This window comes from Rutidosis leptorrhynchoides, chromosome 11 (assembly GCF_046630445.1).
Source record: "Rutidosis leptorrhynchoides isolate AG116_Rl617_1_P2 chromosome 11, CSIRO_AGI_Rlap_v1, whole genome shotgun sequence".
Lineage (NCBI taxonomy): Eukaryota > Viridiplantae > Streptophyta > Magnoliopsida > Asterales > Asteraceae > Rutidosis > Rutidosis leptorrhynchoides.
Genome location: NC_092343.1, coordinates 297433460 through 297455356, shown reverse-complemented (window position 1 = coordinate 297455356; position 21897 = coordinate 297433460).

Sequence of the window (21897 nt, the reverse complement as noted above, 5' to 3'; positions counted from 1 at the left end):
GGCCCCAACCAAGAAAGTGGAATGAACTCCTCACGAGATGTGGTTTGGTAAACCTCCATCTCTATCATATTTAAAGGTATGGGGATGTGAAGCTTATCCTAAGCGTTACGTCCCTAATAAGTTGAATGCTCGATCCATGAAGTGTATCTTCATAGGATATCCCAAGGATGATATGGGATACTATTTCTATTATCCATCCGAGCAGAATGTATTTGTTGCTCGGAAGGCGGAATTCCTTGAAACTAAGTTCCTAATGGAAGGAAATAGTGAAAGGAAGATAGATCTTGAAGAGGTTCAAGATCAAGTAGATGATACACAATTGGTTGACACTAGCACTCAACATGAAAATGTTGAAAGTGATCAAATGGATGATAAAGATACACAAGACATTCGTAGATCTGGTAGGATTAGCAATCCTCCTGAGAGATATGGGTTTCTCATAGATGGTTGCTATACGGTTGATTTGGATGAACCAACAAACTACCAAGATGCTTTATCAAGGATTGATAAAGATAAATGGCAGGACGCCATGAACGCCGAGATGCAATCCATGTATGAAAACCAAGTGTGGGAACTTGTTGAGCAACCTCCTAGCTCTAAGCTAGTTGATTGCAAATGGCTTTTCAAAATGAAAACCGACATACATGGAAACTTGGATACATATAAAGCTAGACTTGTTGCAAAAGGTTTCACTCAAACTCAAGGGGTTGATTATGATGAAACTTTCTCGCCTGTGGCAATGCTAAAGTCTATTAGGATATTATTTGCCATTGCTGCTCACTACGACTATGAAATATGGCAAATGGATGTCAAAACCGCTTTCCTAAATGGATATCTTATGGAAGATGTCTATATGGTCCAGCCTGAAGGTTTTGTTGATCCAAAATATCCTAAAAGGGTATGCAAGTTAAAGAAGTCAATCTACGGATTGAAACAAGCATCTAGAATGTGGAATCATCGTTTTAATGAGGAAGCCGAGAAATTTGGCTTCATTAAAAATGGTGATGAAGCTTGTGTATATAAGAAAGCTAGTGGGAGCACTATCATGTTCCTTGTACTATATGTGGATGATATATTATTATTTGGGAATGATATTACCACAATGCAAGGAGTCAAAACTTGGCTAAAGAGTTGCTTCTCCATTAAGGATCTTGGAGAAGCACAATACATATTGGGGATAGGGATCTATAGGAATAGATCCAAAAGATTGATAGGTTTAAGTCAAAGTACATACATTGATAAAATCTTGAAAAGGTTCAAGATGGAAAACTCTAAGAGAGGTTTGGTACCTATTCAAAAGGGAACCGTTCTCAGTTCATCTCAGTGTCCTGTCACTAAAGATGAACAAGAGAGAATGAAGAAAGTCCCATACGCATCTGCTATTGGGTCTATCATGTATACAATGATATGTACTAGACCGGATGTGTCATGCGCTCTAAGCTTGACAAGTAGATACCAGAACAACCCAGGAAACAGTCATTGGATTGCTGTTAAAAGTATATTGAAATACCTTAGGAGAACTAAGAATATGTTTCTAATATATGGGTCTGGTGAGGAGGAACTCGCCGTAAAAGGTTACGTGGACGCGAGTTTCCAAACTGATCGAGATGACTCTCAATCACAATCCGGTTATGTCTTCATGTTAAATGGTGGTGCGGTCTCTTGGAAGAGTTCGAAACAGGAGGTTGTTGCGTTATCCACTACAGAGTCGGAGTACATTGCCGCCTCACTGGCAGCTCAGGAAGCTGCATGGATGAAGAAATTCATCGACGACTTAGGAGTGGTCCCTTCCATTCAGGACCCTCTTGAGATCTTTTGTGACAACGAGGGTGCAATTGCTCAAATCAAGGAACCTCGTGCCCATCAAAAGACTCGTCACATTGAGCGGAGATTCAACTACATAAGGGATGACGTTGAAAAAGGAAAGATATGTATTCGCAAAGTTCATACAGATCATAATGTTGCGGATCCACTCACGAAGCTTTTACATGGGCCAAAACATGAGGGACATGTTTGTGCATTAGGGCTTCGATATTCTAGTGATTGGATATGATCTATTTTATGTATTGTACCAGAACGAAATTATTCAAACTCATTAATATAACTATGGTGTTAATTTATTTGAGTTATGTTCCTATTTTGCATATTTCATCCATGAATAAGCAATTATTCTAAATTTCCGTAGTTGATCACATTTGTGGGAACAAGTGTGAGGTTTAGACTATTATGAACTCGGATTGGTATACATTCATAGGTTGAATGTGGGGCAAGGATGCAACCAAGGTTCATAGATATTCGTGGGAAACAAATATTGGAAGACCCGCTCTCAAGAATTACTGTATAGAGCCTTTGTGGTTGATCACATGTAATCTTGAGTAAAGGCGAATATCATTGTATCCTCTGACCTGAGATACATATTGGGTTCGGATATTCACCAAGTACTGTGCCTTGATTCTTTCCTTCGCTATTCTGAAACATGGTAGTACATAAGGAAGAACTCAGGTATATTACAAAGTGTATATCTAGGACGTATGTAGTCAAGATGGAATTTGTCCCTCTTATTCGTTGAGAGTCAGATGTCTAAGGCCTGAAAAGTTAAATCTATAAGAGAGTGATCACTCTGTATCTCTTGGATTTAACATGACATCTAGGACGAAAGGAAATAATGAAAGATTCACCTACATATATCAGTTCGAGTAGGGAGCTCGAATGGGATGATGTTATTGAATGGCACAAAGTCATAACATATTAGGGGTGATGGACGGTGTGTTAGGCTGTATCCATCACTTGCATTAATTTCTTATGTTTCTCGTGCAAGTGGGAGATTGAAGGTATTTCATATGCCCGAGAGACATATTTAATTAATGTGGCTAACATGTTATGATCCAAGTCGGGTCATACCCAATAACAAACTTACCAACACCTTATTCGTATTTAATCTTGGCGATTGGATTGTTGATTAAATACGCGACACTTGAACTTTAAGAAAAATGGTTTTCTGAAATATTACTTGATGTGTATATATATATAAATTATGGAATAATTTATATATCATGGATTTAATTATTTATAGGTTAAATAATTAATTTATTTATGTTACATTTTATATAAATTGGTTTTATATAATGAAATGTACATAAATTTAATATGGAAGTTTTATAAAACTTGTTTTATAAAATCTAATTCTTTTATAAAAGATATTTTATAAAACTAATTGGAAGTGGCATGGGAGTCTCAACTAGCATGCTATTTTGACTAGCTTTTAAGTATTACTTCCAAAGATTCCATGTGCATATGTACCAAGACCTCTTGGAGACTAAACACACATGCAAATACACTTTCAAGTGATCAAAAAAAAACTGCATATTTCTCTCCTTGCTGCTGCTAAAAAACCGTAGGTATTGGGGGGCAAGAAGGGATCATAATTTGGTTTTTGGCAAGCTAAATTCAAGTGTAATAAAATCCTAACCAAAGCTAGGGTGTTGGTGCACAAGTTTGGGGTATATCTACTTGAGGTTTCATAGTTTTGGAGCTCCATTCATCATCATCATCTTCATCACTTACTACCTAGCTTGGAGAAGGTATAAGCTCCTTTCTTACTTGTAGTTTGTAAGCATATTTCATAACTTGATCCTTCTTGGGTTTTAACTTTAATTGGTTAAAGTATAACAAGTTCTGAATGGCAATACTTACATGCTTCCGCTTAAATATGTTTCTTAAAATGCTTTAAGTATTATGAATCTTGTTAAATCCCAACAAACGCGTCCTAAAATCAGTTTTTGGAATATCATCCTCCTTTACTCGCATTTGATGATATCCAGAACGTAAATCGATTTTCGAATAAACCGAAGAGCCTTGTAGTTGATCAAATAAGTCATCAATTCTCGGCAGTGGATAACGGTTTTTGATGGTAAGTTTATTCAACTCTCTGTAGTCAATACACAACCTAAATGTACCATCCTTCTTCTTGACAAACAAAACAGGAGCTCCCCATGGTGATGTGCTTGGTCGAATGAAACCACGTTCTAATAGTTCTTGCAGTTGGCTTTGCAGTTCTTTCATCTCGCTGGGTGCGAGTCTGTAAGGAGCACGAGCTATTGGTGCAGCTCCTGGTACAAGATCTATTTGAAATTCAACAGATCAATGTGGAGGTAGTCCCGGTAATTCTTTTGGAAATACATCAGGAAATTCTTTTGCGATGGGAACATCATTGATGCTCTTTTCTTCGGTTTATACTTTCTCGACGTGTGCTAGAACAGCATAGCAACCTTTTCTTATTAGTTTTTGTGCCTTCAAATTACTAATAAGATGTAGCTTCGTGTTGCCCTTTTCTCCGTACACCATTAAGGGTTCTCCTTCTTCTTGTACAATGCGAATTGCATTTTTGTAACATACGATCTCTGCTTTCATCTCCTTCTGCCAGTCCATGCAAACTATTACATCAAAACTCCCTAACTCTACTGGTATCAAATCAATTTTAAATATTTCGCTAGCCAGTTTAATTTCTCGATTCCGGCATATATAATCTGCTGAAATTAATTTACCGTTTGCTAATTCGAGTAAAAATTTACTATCCAACGGCGTCAATGGACAACTTAATTTAGCACAAAAATCTCTACTCATATAGCTTCTATCCGCACCCTAATCAAATAAAACGTAAGAAGATTTATTGTCAATAAGAAACGTACCCGTAACAAGTTCCGGGTCTTCCTGTGCCTCTTCCGCATTAATATTGAAAACTCTTTCGTGGCCTTGTCCATTCGTGTTCTCCTGGTTCGGGCAATTTCTAATAATGTGGCCCGGTTTTCCACATTTATAACAAACTACATTGGCATAACTTGCTCCGACACTACTTGCTCCGGCATTACTCGTTCCGACACCATTTGTTCCTTTCGTTCTGTTAACCTCTGGTCCGTAGACCTCACACTTCGCCGCGCTATGACCATTTCTTTTACACTTGTTGCAAAATTGGGTGCAGAACCCCGAGTGATACTTTTCACACCTTTGGCATAGTTGCTTCTGATTGTTGTTGTTGTTGTTGTTGTTGTTGCAGTTGTTATTGTTATTGGGATGATTGTTGTAGTTGTTATTGTTGGTGTTGTGCCGTTTGTTGATGTTGCGATTGTTGGGATAGTTGTTGTTGTATTAGTGACTCTTATCACCGTTTTCCTCCCACTTTCGTTTGACTAGCTTCACGTTGGCCTCTTCGGCCGCCTGTTCTTTAATTCTTCCCTCAATCTGGTTCACTAGTTTGTGAGCCATTCTACATGCCTTTTGTATGGAGCAGGCTCGTGTCAACTTATATCTTCTTGGATTCTCTCCGGTAACCCTTTCACAAACGCGTCGATCTTCTCTTCCTCATCTTCGAACGCTCTCAGACACAATAGGTACAATTCTGTGAATCATCTTTCGTACGAAGTAATATCGAATCCCTGTGTTCGTAACCCTCTAAGTTCTGACTTGAGCTTATTGACCTTGGTTCTGGGACGGTACTTCTCGTTCATCAAGTGCTTGAATGCTGACCACGGTAGCGCGTAAGCAGCATCTTGTCCCACTTGCTCTAGATAGGTATTCCACCATGTTAACGCAATACCTGTGTAGGTATGCGTAGCGTACTTCACTTTATCTCATTCAGCACACTTACTTATGGTAAACACCGATTCAACTTTCTCGGTCCACCGTTTCAATCCGATTGGTCCTTCGGTCCCATCAAATTCTGAAGGTTTGCAGGCAGTGAATTCCTTGTAGGAGCATCCTACACGATTTCTTGCGCCGTTAGCTGTATTGCTAGATTCGGAGTTATTTTTGGTATGTAGCGCGGCCTGTACTACGGCTATGTTTGAAGCAAGAAAGGCACAAAATTCCTCTTCGCTCATATTCAAGTTGTGTCGAGTAGTCGGTGCCATTTCCTTCAAAATAGTCAAATGAAACAAGTTAATCATACAGAATATTAAGAGTAGTCAATAGTATCTCGTAGCATAATATGAACTCATTTATAAAAGCTTTTTCTTCATATTAGCGTTTTATAAGTTTAAATTCGGGTACTACCTACCCGTTAAGTTCATACTTAGTAGCTAATACACAATTCAACTACTACAATTCCATATGAAAAACTGATTATAATAATATATCACATACAAATATTCTTCAAACTTACAACTTCGCTATATTACATATAACATGAAATATAGTACACTATGATACAGGCTAGTTTTTGAAGATAAATCTAGTTAATACGCAAGTTGTTTAGCAAAGGAAATAAAGACACGTAATTTATAAGTCCAGAAACAAGTCATGCATTCTGGTTTTACTAAGACGACTTCCCATCCTTGGTCTTGTGGAAAATAACCGTTATGACCATTGGCTAGGCAGCATGTTGTAATTTTGTCAAAAGGACGAGGGTTTCGTAATGTCCAACAGCCCCGTAATAATCTAAAAACCTTGTTTATCACCCCAACTACTGAATCCATCACTTGTGGGAAAGTTTCATTTTAAAGCTGCAATCCGATGTTCTTTTTCTCACTTTGGTAAGAAGCGAACATCACTAACCCGTAAGCATAACATGCTTCATTATGTTGCATGTTAGAAGCTCTTTCTAATCCACGAAATCCTATGTTGGGATATGTTGAGTCAAAATAGGTTCTTAACCCGTAGCGTAAAATTGCATTTGGGTTCCCCGCATTTAACGCTTTAAAGAAAACACGGCGTAACTTAAAGTCTCCCCAATGTGATATACCCCACCTGTGATGATCTGTCCTTATCCACCTGGACGAAGTCATCAACATTTGGTCCCATTGCGATGATCGACTCCAAGTAATGTCCTTAAAATGAGCTAATGCACAGCGGAAGACTTCATTCGTACCTGAGAATAAACATGCTTAAAAGTGTCAACCAAAAGGTTGGTAAGTTCATAGGTTTATCATAACAATCATTTCAATATTTTAATAGACCACAAGATTTCATAATCATAAACATAATACACTCGCAAGTGTATGTAAAGCATTCTAAGTGGTTGAGCACTTGGTAACCATACTTAACATTTAATCAACGTCGCATATTCCCTTTATTATGAAATATCACTACACCGTACCAAGTGTAGTTACGAAACGAAGTACTGTGCAACCGTTGAATACTGGTCATCCAGTCCGGTTGGGGTTGTCAGGCCCGATAGATCTATCAACAGGATTCGCGTTTACAATACCCATGTAAATAATAGTTACCAAGCGACAGGGAAGTATGCCAGTGGTACAAATCAACGTAGAATGTATTTTAAGTACTTGTGTCTATTTTGTATACATTTATAAAAGCAGCGCATGTATTCTCAGCCCAAAAATATATATTGCAAAAGCAATTAAAAAGGGAGCAAATGAAACTCACCTACTGTATTTTGTAATAAAAATACATAGGACGACATTGAACAAGTATAGGATTGGCTTCGGATTCACGAACCTATATCATTTACTTATATATTAACACACATAATTGTAATCGAACAAATTTATATATATATATATATATATATATAAACTTATTATTTATATTATTTTTATATTAATAACCTATATGATTCATATATTTTTTTTTATAATTAAAATAGATAAAAATATAAATTTTGTTATGTTATATGTATTAAATATATATATATATATATATATATATATATATATATATATATATATATATATATGTATATATATATATATATATATATATATCGTTTGTTTTGTCAAAATTATAATAATACTAAAATAATATTAGTAATGATAAAAATAATAATAGTGATAATAGAGTTAAAAAAAATGATATTTTTAATATAGATGATAAAATGATAACTTTAATAAAAATGATACTTTTTATAAAAATGTTAATTTTATTAATAAAGAATACTACTAATAATAACTATAAAAATAAAATTTTATTATAATAATAATGATGCTAATATTTATATTAATGACTATAATGATAATAATAATACAAATAATAACAATAATAATAATAATACTAATAATAATAGGAGATTACTACCTCAAAGTAAAGGCCTTAAAAAAATAATGCCTCTTCCCAATCTCAAACCCATGACCTCCCGTTTGCCCAACACACATCCAACCATTCGACCATTTAAGTTTCTCAGTAATTATATGTATCGAATATCTATTTAACTCGTCCCTAGTACAAAATCTAGCCTAGGCTTGATTCAGCCCAACAAGGAAACAGAAGCCCAACTAGTACAATTTCTTCGGCCCACTTAACTTCCCAATCTTAACGAGCCCAATTCGAAAACCCAAGTTATAACAAGATTAATTATTAAGGCCCAACTCAAATATAGATTAAGTCCACACCCGATATAAATTTTAAATACTGAATATCTTTTTTTTTATAAACGTGAAAAGGGGACGGTAGCGATTGGACTGTATGTAGTCATCATCATCATCATCAAACTCTTCATCGTTATAAGCTATTGTTCATCGTCTTCTTCGTGGGTTCCTTGAAAGCGACGGTTGTGATCATTGTAATTAAACAAGGAGATCGATGGTATTGGTTTTGGCTGTCGATGGTATAACAAGAAATAGAAAATTAACAGAAACAGTTTTAGGTAATCGAAAGTGGTGATCTTTATTATATACACTCAAACAGTAATAGAAAAAGATGTGTTGGGTTCATGAAGGATTGCAACAGAAAAATAGCTGTAACAGTAGAAGCTGCGAGACAAAAATCAACAGCAGTCTGTGGGTTTTAATTTGTTGGTGTTCCGGTTGTTGACTGAATAGAAAATAGGAATATAACAGCTGAAAAAAACAATGGTGGTGTTGTGGTGGTTGCAGCTGCACAGAATTTAACGAGTAATAGCAGTTTATCGGAGGTCTTTAGTGATGTGGTTTCAAGATTAGAGGAGCGAGAGAGATGATGGTTGTAAGGTGGTTTACAGATAAGAGAGATAGAGAGGAAGGTGGTTTTTCAAGTGGGTTTTATCGTTTAATCTGGAAGAGAAACATAAACATAAATAAGGTAGCAGTGACGGTTGTCGTGTGATTGCAGTGGTGACCCTCGATGGTTGATGGAGACGATGGAGGGTGGATGGTAGGTTGAACAAGAAGGTGATGGGTTAATGGTGATCAAAGGTGGTGGGTTTGATTGTGGGTTTGATGATGGTCATCGTAAACTGATCTTGAACAGAAGTTATAGCATTAAAGGTGTTCGGGTTGGTGGTTTCAAATGGGTTGTCAAGGTGGTTTGTTCTTGGAGGTGGTGTTTTGGTTTGATTCGAAAATAGAAAGAAATAAGGTGGTGGGGTGGATGTCGGTTTATGGTGGGTTGTGATATTCAAGAATGAGCTAGTGATGATTTCGGGTTAGGTGGCACGATGGTGTTTGCGGGTGGTGATACTTTTGTTGATTGAAAACACATAAATAATGAAACAGGAATATAAAGCACTGATGGTGGGTTTTTCTTATACATGAATTAACTTACAATAAGAGATGGATTAGGATGTTGTCAATCAAGCACAAGCAAGAGGAGTATCCGGTTATGTAAGAAGGATTTGATTATGGTTATGAAAGAAGAAAACTAGGAGATCAGATATATAGAAAAAATAAAGAAGAAAGGAAAGGAATATAATAATATTCTATTAATTAATAATTATAATACTAACTTGAAACTTAAACGTGTTAATATAGTTAAATATCTTGCCGACACTATGATATTTTTACTTCGCGGAGTGCTATAACATGTCCATTGCTAAACAGTTGTCGTATAAAAGTGTTCCTAAAAATCCCAAATTTTTAGATTAAACGTATTTTATTATTTCACTCATTAATTGTTTGAAACCTGATCAAAAAGGTTCGTTAATTATTTATTTTATGTTCCAAACTTTATGTACGGAGTACTAAAATTTAAACTAAAAAGTTAAAAATATTTTTAACAAATCTTGAATCTTCGTAATCAATTTACACTCCAATTTTTATTTTAATCTTTCATAAACATGTATTATATCTATATTAAAACTAACGAAACTTAAACCGAGTGTCACTGACGTTTACTAATTAGGCTCGAAATCATTTATTTTCCATATACCATATGTATATATAAATATATTTTAATATCAGGTTTTATTATATAACTAAATATATATATATATATATATTTTCAAATAAATATATTTACAATTAACATTCATGTATATACACATATATATGTATCTAGTTACAAATTGTTGTTCGTGAATCGTCGAGAACAGTCGAAGGTCAATTGAATATATTAATAGTTCAAAATTTTTTAGACTTAACCTAACAGATTTCTCTTATCGTGTCAAGAATATTAAATCGTATCGAGAGTTTGGTTTAAAATTAGTCAGAATTTTCCGGGTCGTGACAGTACCTACCCGTTAAAGAAATTTCGTCCCCGAAATTTGATTGAGGTCGCCATGGCTAACAATAAAAATGTTTTTATGACAAATATGAGCTAATAAATAGAGTTTCATTACTGTTGAGTAATAAGGATAAAACAATTTGACAAGCGTACGAGTAAAGCTATCACAAAAGATTGAGATAGAGATTTAACTTTTGACGTAGTTACGTTTGAATTTCCGGAATTCAAGGGATTTAAAAGAAAATTTTCGAAATCTATAAGATCTGATTCTTCGGGATTTATGGAAATTAAGATCTCTATAATTAAATGCGACGATCTGCCTCGATTGCTCGGTCCGGTATTTCCATTATAAATGAACCTCTTCCGTTTCACCACTCCTATACTTAATTCCCAAATTCAAAAGTTTGTGTAAATGCTTAATCCAGTCCTAATCCTTGTCCTTATCCTTACTATCGTAACAATCATTCTCCTTTTCCAACTTTCACCGGAGGAATCTGTTTACGTATATGATTACCTTGGAGTTATAGTGTTGTTAATTCTCCCGTGTCTTTATGTTGCGATAAACATTGATATACACGGTTTGTAATTGGGCTTGATATTCTCCCTTATATTTCGAAGCTCTATGCTTTTGTTTTCTCTTCCCGATTTTAACTCGAGGAAATAATTGTCCAGAATTTGTAGGTATGGAGTTTCGAATGATCATAATGTTCTAAGCAGAAAGGAACGTGATAGCACGATTTGATTTGTCAAATTACCAGAATCCCTGAGAATGGAACTATCAAGAATATATTTTCTTGATATGTTCAAAAGTTAAGTAGAATGAAAGAGTTATGTAACATGACTCATAATGATTGTATAATGTACTGTTAACCATCATCACATTTCATTAGAAACTCAGCATGACTTACTGTAATATAATCACGTTGGCCAAGCGCATTATATTATACTAACTCATGCTTCAATTCCCAACACTACTCCAGAAACATTCATAATTCATATTTAGATTTTACTGAAGTTTCCAATATAATGGAATACCGAAAACACGAAGAGGTAGATAATTTCGAACATGAATATTTATGAAAATATCCTCAAAATATCGAAGATATTTATGATGATATTTTTGGAATTTCTAAGTTCGAAAAATTAACGGAAAAGATTTTCCGCAAGATTTTAACATGACATTGGAGCAAGATATTCTCTAAAGATTTCATCGGATACAGAATTACCTGGATTCTTTGAAGCCAAACTTATTCTTTGTGATTTGTCCACGGCTTCCTTCATAGTTTCGCATAATCCGCTTTTCGGTACTAAATTTTCTATTGAGGGTTTCCAACATTCCATTCTTTATTATCAAACTTTTGACCGTTTAGACCATCTACGATTTTGCTGTTTCCTCTGCATTTAATGCTACCATATCTGAATCTTCGGTTACCAATCCGAGGTGGTTTCAGAAGAATTGTGTTTTTAGATGATTAAACGCTGATGGTAATGTGGTGGAATATAAAAGATTCTCCGGTAACAATAAATAAACACGTATATATTCCGAGGTTATAATAAGGTTGTTTCGGATGAAGAGTCGGAGTTGAGTTGCTGGAGCTGTGACAAAGTTTGCTTCTTTGAAAGGGATTACCAAATTATTTTGGGTAATAATAACACTAAAGGAATTAGCACAGCTACGTGTTAAACGTTTACTCAGTTTTCGAGAGTTTTTCAGATGCATAACTATATGCATCAATCTTTTCTTCCGTAGATGAGGTGCGGCTGGTTCATCCTCTCGATCGAGGTGTTTTCAAGAATCATGAAAGATTTGAACATCAATTGGAATCGTCAAGATTCAAATGAGGTTTAAGATGAAATCAAGTGGCAAACTTGAAGAATTGTTTAGTTCCATATGTTATAATCAATATTTTAATTCATTTTAATTGTCCAATGTCATTAGTCCACAGTCGATAGTCCACAGTAACAGTCCAATAATTCATATATAGTTTAATATATAATATACGAATTAATTAATACGTGTCGTGACCCGTATACGTCTCAGACTCGATCACAACTCAAACTATATATATTATTGTAGAATCAACCTCAACCCTGTATAGAGAACTCGATCATTACTGCATATAGAGTGTCTATAGTGATTCCAAATAATATATATAGATGCGTCGATATGATATGTCAAAACTTTGTATACGTGTCCCGATATTTAAATGCGTAAAATAAATAACAGAAATTAAATGACGATAAATTAAATGCGTATAGTAAATAACAGAATTTAAATGACAATAAATAAAATTGCGAGAATTAAATTGCGATAAAATAAATTGCGATAATTAAAATGTAATAAGGAATTAACAGTTAGCTAGGAACAGTTAGCTAGGAACAGTTAGCGTGGATTCTTAACAAAATTCCTCATAGTTAATTTGTTTGTTTCTAACAAATTTTATTTTGTCAAATGTTTTCTTCATTATGCCACTTGTTGGATTCTGATAAATCAAAATCCAAATATGAAATTGGATGAATATAGTTATTCTGTGGTGAACACATTTGTATATCGGTGGATGTAAGTAGGATAGTAAACGACTGTTGAATCAGCTTCGAAGAATGTACATTGTAACTTTTTAATGTGAAATCTGAATATTCCTCGGGTATTACCTACCCGTTAAAATATTTTCACAATTAACACTTTGTACGAAAGAATTTTTAATTACAATCTTTATGAAAACATATATACATATATATTTTCTTTAGATGCAATCATGGATTTAATGAGTTAATATGATATTAACTCATCTGATTTACCGTTAGAACAAGAATATATAATCTCTAAAACATTAGAGGTTACATAATCACTATGTCGAACTAAGATAAATGATGTAGAACGTCATGTAGAACGATGATTATACTCGAGGTACAGAATGAAATGTCAAAGCTGGTGACGCGGATGTTGTTGTTGGTGGTACTAGTGCTGTTGGTGCTGAGGCTGGTGATGTTACTGGTGTTGATGATACTGCTAGTGCTTGCAAATTGTGTACCGTGCTCTCTAAAGTTAACACTCGAGCTCGAAGTTCTTTAACTTCTTCTACTAACCCTAGTTGGTTATCAGTGTGGGGTAGAGGTCGAATATCTTCTCAAGTTCCGTTAATGGTAGCCTCAAGATGAAAAATTCTTGCAAAAAGGGTATAAACGGTGTTGCGAATAGGTTCGCCGGTGAGCGGGTCGAGCACTCCGACGTTAGGTGGTAAGTTCGGCTCGTGATATGGAGTACCTTCTTCATTTCTCCATAGGGTAAGTATTCCGCGAACCCATCCCCACTTTCTAAAGAAATCACAGTAGTTGATCGGTTGGTGCGCTCCCGTCACGCTATCTTCGGAGTCAGAAGAACTTGGTCGATTCGTAGAGGCCATCGTACGCGATCACCGAAAAGATTTTTGGTATGAAAAGCTTAGTGACAGCAAATGATAGTTGGATGGTATTCTCAATGCATAATATGCCTAGATATATATAGTACCAGGATCCCTTAAATAATGGAGAAATTTACGGAAGATATCAGGCAAAGTTTACCGTAATAGATACGCTAAGATATAAATTTGTCTATACACTATCTATGCAATAAAGGCAGTAAGGCGTGTCTAGACTTAGGAATGATTAACAGGAAATTTTCCACTAGGAATGATATACAATACTTATAATATGCAGCTAAGGTCGAAGTCCAGACTCGCTAATGCATCCTAACAACTATCAGTTAGACACACTAATGCAAGACCTGGTTCGCTAGGACCAACGCTCTGATACCAACTGTGATGACCCGTCCTTATCCACCTGGATGAAGTCATCAACATTTGGTCCCATTGCGATGATCGACTCCAAGTAATGTCCTTAAATTGAGCTAATGCACAGCGGAAGACTTCATTTGTACCTGAGAATAAACATGCTTAAAAGTGTCAACCAAAAGGTTGGTAAGTTCATAGGTTTATCATAACAATCATTTCAATATTTTAATAGACCACAAGATTTCATAATCATAAACATAATACACTCGCAAGTGTATGTAAAGCATTCTAAGTGGTTGAGCACGTGGTAACCATACTTAACATTTAATCAACGTCGCATATTGTAACGACCCGGAAATTTCCGACCAAATTTAAACCTTAATCTTTATATGTTTCCGACACGATAAGCAAAAATCTATATTGTTGAGTCTAGAAAGTTTGAAATCTATATTCGGTTAATCAGTTACCTTTTGACAATGCCCGATGATTCACGAACATAATTAATATTATTACAAGTAAAAGTATTTACAATATTTTAATTTTTATATCATTATTATTATTAGTACTAATATTATTATTAGCATTAATATTACTATTATTGTTGTAGTACTTGTTTTTTTTTTTTTTTTTTTTTTGTTTAATAAAAGTAATGGTAGTATAATTATTAATATGTTTATTAATATAAACTAATATATGTATAATAAATTAAATACAAAAGTGAATGCATCAATTTCAGAATCTGTTTTTTTTTTTTTTTTTTTCTTTTCTTCTGATATACTATACAACTCGTGAACTCCTTTTCAATTTAAATCTTTCAAAATATTGTTTGATGCAAGGTTACTGTGTTTGGATTTTAATAAAAAAATCTAAGATTCTATATCTATAAATGATACGTATACATAAATGATAAGAGCACCATCCATTTTGAAACCAACCATTCTTATTTCTATTACTTTTCTTTCCTTTGTTTTTGTTATGATCTCGAACATTTTCAATCATCTTCCACCGTCATCCTTGTTGCAACCACTATACAACATCTACGATCTTCTTCTCCTTCGTGACTTTCTCGACATCACCCGATATACACTACCTTCGATCATCAAACCCACTTTCATTTCATCACCCTACAAATCGCCACCACCTTCGATCAATTTTTGTTGCTACCCTTCTGTTTCTTCTCACTATTTTAAAAGAACTTACCAAAACCAATCACCACCATGATCACATAACTCGTTATTCACCATCTTCTTTCTTGTAACTTCTTCGACAGCCTTAACACCTACAACCATATACAACCACCTTCATCAACAGTGAGTCACTCTTGTTCTATGCACAACCGTCGCCATTTGCACCACCAACATGATGTCAATCAAGATTATAAAATTCAAAACCGCTATCTTGCTATGAACCACCACCCTTAAATACTCATTTAACCCATATCGTAAAACACAAACAAACAGTCTCCATCGCCACCACGACCTCCAGCAAACATCATCACCATGTAAGGTCATCACCAAACCTTACGAGCTACTGTTGCTATTACCTTATTTTTTCGATTTAATCACTACAAACCACCACCACACCCATGAACCCATATGAACTAACTACAACTACAAGTTCTTTTATGTTCGTTTTCTGTTTAACCCACCTTCGCAAACCTTATTTTCTTCTTCTGTTAAACCGCCCAAGAAAAACATAGAACTTTCATACTATGCTACTGATATTACGTTGCTACAATCCTGTTTCAATCAGGAACTTTAAAAAAAAATATAAATATATATAATGATAAAGTAGAAGTATGATTAGTGGGTTACATGATTAGGGTAGGGTCTAGTGTGAGCTGGAAGATGTGTTTCTTTTAAACTGATAAACCGAATGACATTAGTTCCTTTTGGTGGAGAGGAGTAAACCGAAACCCATTTTATTATCTACTTGGGTCGTTTCTTTTTAGATTTCCTAATTGGGTTTATGAGCCACTGTTGGGCCGTGTTTCCATTGGGCCGAGAGTATGTGTTTGTGTTGGGCCGAAACTCCAACCATTACCCATCGATTTTTTTTTTAATGAGGAGGTTATGAAATCTTAAGATGATGGATGGCGATATGTTATAAATATTTAAGTTAAGTTTAAAGCAGAAAAACAAGGACAGTTGAAGGGTTGTGTGGTGTTTGTGATAAGCAAGAGATCTTGGGTTCGAGTCCCGTTCAAGGCATGTTTTTTTTAGAAAAAGCTATCAAAAGGGTATATATTCTTAATTTTAATTCTATTATTTTTATTATTATTATTATTAGTTAATATTATTATTATTATTATTATTATTATTATTATTATTATTATTATTATTATTATTAGTATTATTATTATTAAATATTATTATCAAAACTAATTATTTTCATTATCATTATTACTAAATCTATCATTTTATTAAAAACTACTATTTTATTAAAAGTATTATTTTATTAAAATTTTCATTTTATTATTATTATTATTATTATTAACGGTACTATTAATATCATTATTAGTGAAAGTATTATTATTAAAGACATTGTAGTTGTTATCATTATTACTACTATTATAAAAAGCATTAAAATTATCAATATATTAAAATTATCATTTTAATAAGATTACCGTTATTATTAAAACTACTAGTATTATTGTCATTAATAAAATCATTAATATTATTATCCTTATTATTAAATATTATTATAATTACTATCTTAACAAACAAATGATGTAGATATACAAAATAAGTATATGAACATATATGTTATTAATATAAAAATAATTTAACTAATAAATATATACATAAATGTGTACGATTACAATTATATGTTTTAATATATATACCTGGTATAGGTTCGTAAATCCGAGGCCAACCTTATAAATTGATCAATGGTGTTATATGTATTTTTACTACAAAATACATTAGGTGAGTATATAGTTCCCTTTTAAACTCTAAATATTTTTGGGCTGAGAATACATGCGCTGTTTTTATAAATGACTTACGTTATGGACACAAGTGATCAAAAATATATTCTACGTTGAGTTGTACCACTGGCATACTTCCCTGTAGCTTGGTAACTAATATTTACAGCGGTATTGTAAACGCGAATCCTGTTGATAGATCTATCGGGCCTGACAACCCCAACCGGACTGGACGACCAGTATTCAACGGTTGCACAGTACTTCGTTTCGTGACTACACTTGGTACAGTGTAGTAAGATTTCATATTAAAGGGAGTATGCGACGTGATTAAATGTTAAGTATGGTTACCAAGTGCTCAACCACTTAGAATATTTTTATTAAATGTTTACATATGAAATCTCGTGGTTCATTGTTATAACACTGCTAGCATCAAACCTATATATCTCACCAACTTTATGTTGACGTTTTAAAGCATGTTTATTCTCAGGTACGCATTAAGTCTTCCGCTGTGCATTTACTCATGATAAAGACATTACTTAGAGTCGATCATCGCAATGGAACCAAATGTTGAAGATTTCGTCCAGGGGGATAAGGACGGGTCCTCACACATATTCCCTTTATTATGAAATCTCACTACACCGTACCAAGTGTAGTCACGAAACGAAGTACTGTGCAACTGTTGAATACTGGTCGTCCAGTCCGGTTGGGGTTGTCAGGCCCGATAGATCTATCAACAGGATTCGCGTTTACAATACCCATGTAAATAATAGTTACCAAGCTACAGGGAAATATGCCAGTGGTACAACTCAACGTAGAATGTATTTTAAGTACTTGTGTCTATTTTGTGTACATTTATAAAAGCAGCGCATGTATTCTCAGCCCAAAAATATATATTGCAAAAGCAATTAAAAAGGGAGCAAATGAAACTCACCTACTGTATTTTGTAATAAAAATACATAGGACGACATTGAACAAGTATAGGATTGGCTTCGGATTCACGAACCTATATCATTTACTTATATATTAACACACATAATTGTAATCGAACAAATTTATATATATATATATATATATATATATATAAACTTATTATTTATATTAGTTTTATATTAATAACCTATATGATTCATATATTTTTTTTATAATTAAAATAGATAAAAATATAAATTTTGTTATGTTATATGTATTAAATATATATATATATATATATATATATATATATATATATATATATATATATATATATATATATATATATATATATATATATATCGTTTGTTTTGTCAAAATTATAATAATACTAAAATAATATTAGTAATGATAAAAATAATAATAGTGATAATAGAGTTAAAAAAATGATATTTTTAATAAAGATGATAAAATGATAACTTTAATAAAAATGATACTTTTTAATAAAAATGTTAATTTTATTAATAAAGAATACTAATAATAATAACTATAAAAATAAAATTTTATTATAATAATAATGATGCTAATATTTATATTTAATGACTATAATGATAATAATAATACAAATAATAACAATAATAATAATAACACTAATAATAATAGGAGATTACTACCTCAAAGTAAAGGCCTTAAAACAATAATGCCTCTTCCCAATCTCAAACCCATGACCTCCCGTTTGCCCAACACACATCCAACCATTCGACCATTTAGGTTTCTTAGTAATTATATGTATCGAATATCTATTTAACTCGTCCCTAGTACAAAATCTGGCCTAGGCTTGATTCAGCCCAACAGGGAAACAGAAGCCCAACTAGTACAATTTCTTCGGCCCACTTAACTTCCCAATCTTAATGAGCCCAATTCGAAAACCCAAGTTATAACAAGATTAATTATTAAGGCCCAACTCAAATATAGATTAAGTCCACACCCGATATAAATTTTAAATACTGAATATCTTCTTTTTTTTATAAACGTGAAAAGGGGACGGCAGCGATTGGACTGTATGCAGTCATCATCATCATCAAACTCTTCATCGTTATAAGCTATTGTTCATCGTCTTCTTCGTGGGTTCCTTGAAAGCGGCGGTTGTGATCATTGTAATTAAACAAGGAGATCGATGGTATTGGTTTTGGCTGTCGATGGTATAACAAGAAATAGCAAATTAACAGAAACAGTTTTAGGTAATCGAAAGTGGTGATCTTTATTATATACACTCGAACAGTAATAGAAAAAGATGTGTTGGGTTCATGAAGGACTGCAACTGAAAAATAGCTGTAACAGTAGAAGCTGCGAGACAAAAATCAACAGCAGTCTGTGGGTTTTAATTTGGTGGTGTTCCGGTTGTTGACTGAATAGAAAACAGGAATATAACAGCTGGAAAAAAAAAATGGTGGTGTTGTGGTGGTTGCAGCTGCACAGAATTAAACGAGTAATAGCAGTTTATCGGAGGTCTTTAGTGATGTGGTTTCAAGATTAGAGGAGCGAGAGAGATGATGGTTGTAAGGTGGTTTACGGATAAGAGAGATAGAGAGGAAGGTGGTTTTTTAAGTAGGTTTTATCGTTTAATCTGGAAGAGAAACATAAACATAAATAAGGTAGCAGTGACGGTTGTCGTGTGATTGCAGTGGTGACCCTCGATGGTTGATGGAGACGATGGAGGGTGGATGGTAGGTTGAACAAGAAGGTGATGGGTTAATGGTGATCAAAGGTGGTGGGTTTGATTGTGGGTTTGATGATGGTCATCGTAAACTGATCTTGAACAGAAGTTATAGCATTAAAGGTGTTCGGGGCGGTGGTTTCAAATGGGTTGTCAAGGTGGTTTGTTCTTGGAGGTGGTGTTTTGGTTTGATTCGAAAATAGAAAGAAATAAGGTGGTGGGGTGGATGTCAGTTTATGGTGGGTTGTGATATTCAAGAATGAGCTAGTGATGATTTCGGGTTAGGTGGCACGATGGTGTTTGCGGGTGGTGATACTTTTGTTGATTGAAAACACATAAATAATGAAACAGGAATATAAAGCACTGATGGTAGGTTTTTGTTATACATGAATTAACTTACAATAAGATATGGATTATGATTTTGTCGATCAAGCACAAGCAAGAGGAGTACCCGGTTATGTAAGAAGGATTTGATTATGGTTATGAAAGAAGAAAACTAGGAGATCAGATATATAGAAAAAATAAAGAAGAAAGGAAAGGAATATAATAATATTCTATTAATTAATAATTATAATACTAACTTGAAACTTAAATGTGTTAATATAGTTAAATATCTTGCCGACACTTTGATATTTTTACTTCGCGGAGTGCTATAACGTGTCCATTGCTAAACAGTTGTCGTATAAAAGTGTTCCTAAAAATCCCAAATTTTTAGATTAAATGTATTTAATTATTTCACTCATTAATTGTTTGAAACCTGATCAAAAAGGTTCGTTAATTATTTATTTTATATTCCATACTTTATCTACGGAGTACTAAAATTTAAACTAAAAAGTTAAAAATATTTTTAACAAATCTTGAATCTTCGTAATCAATTTACACTCCAATTTTTATTTTAATCTTTCATAAACATGTATTATATCTATATTAAAACTAACGAACATAAACTGAGTGTCACTGACGTTTACTAATTAGGCTCGAAATCATTTATTTTCCATATACCATATGTATATATAAATATATTTTAATATCAGGTTTTGTTATATAACTAAATATATATATATTTTCAAATAAATATATTTACAATTAACATTCATGTATATACACATATATATGTATCTATTTACAAATAGTTGTTCGTGAATCGTCGAGAACAGTCGAAGGTCAATTGAATATATGAACAGTTCAAAATTTTTGAGACTTAACCTAACAGATTTCTCTTATCGTGTCAAGAATATTAAATCGTATCGAGAGTTTGGTTTAAAATTAGTCGGAATTTTCCGGGTCGTGACACCACCTATCAAAGGAAAGCCTTTTATAAACTAAGGCATTTCTGGAAAGTCTTTCAAATGTTTGACAAGTTAATTTCGCCATAACTAAATGTGCTAATGAATTCTGACCGACTCTAGACAAGATTTCCTCAATCATATCCTATGGTAGGTCATCTAAAATATTCGGTTGTCTACCCTTAACATCCATTTTGTTTTTATACTGTAAAATAGACAAGGATTAGATTCATAATAACAAACAATACAAGCAATTTCTACATAGAACATAAAAGTACAAGCACACTACAATACATTTATTACACAACATGCTCACACCCCTCTAATCTGAATCACTGGTTTCTTCTTCTTCGGACTTGGTTCTTTTTCCTAATTTTCTAGGGATATATGATGTTCCTCTAATACGATCCGTCATTTTGCACATTGGTTTAGAAAAACCTGGTGGTTTAGAGGTTCCCGAGTTATTGTCACGATATTGAAAATACGGGTGTTGACGGTACATATAAAGTTCATCGGGGTCGGAATCAGATTTCTCTATTTTGATGCCTTTTCCCTTATTATTTTCTTTTGCCTCATTAAATTGGGTCGGGGTAATTTCTATAACATCATCGGAATCCTCATCAGGATCCGATTCATCGAAAAATTGGTAATTTTCCCAATATTTTGCTTCCTTAGCGGAAACACCATTGACCATTATTAACTTTGGTCCATTGGTTGAGGATTTTCTTTTATTTGACCGGTTTTCTGTGGTTCCTACTATTCCCCCCTCCGGAGCCTCTTCTTCTTCCGGTTCCGTTTCCTCTTCTTCCGGTTCTTCGGGAACTTGTGAATCTTGCAAATATATATTCGACTCTTCGTTATTATTAGGTGAGTCAATGGGATTTGTGCTAGAGGTAGACATCTATCACACAATATCAAACATGTTAA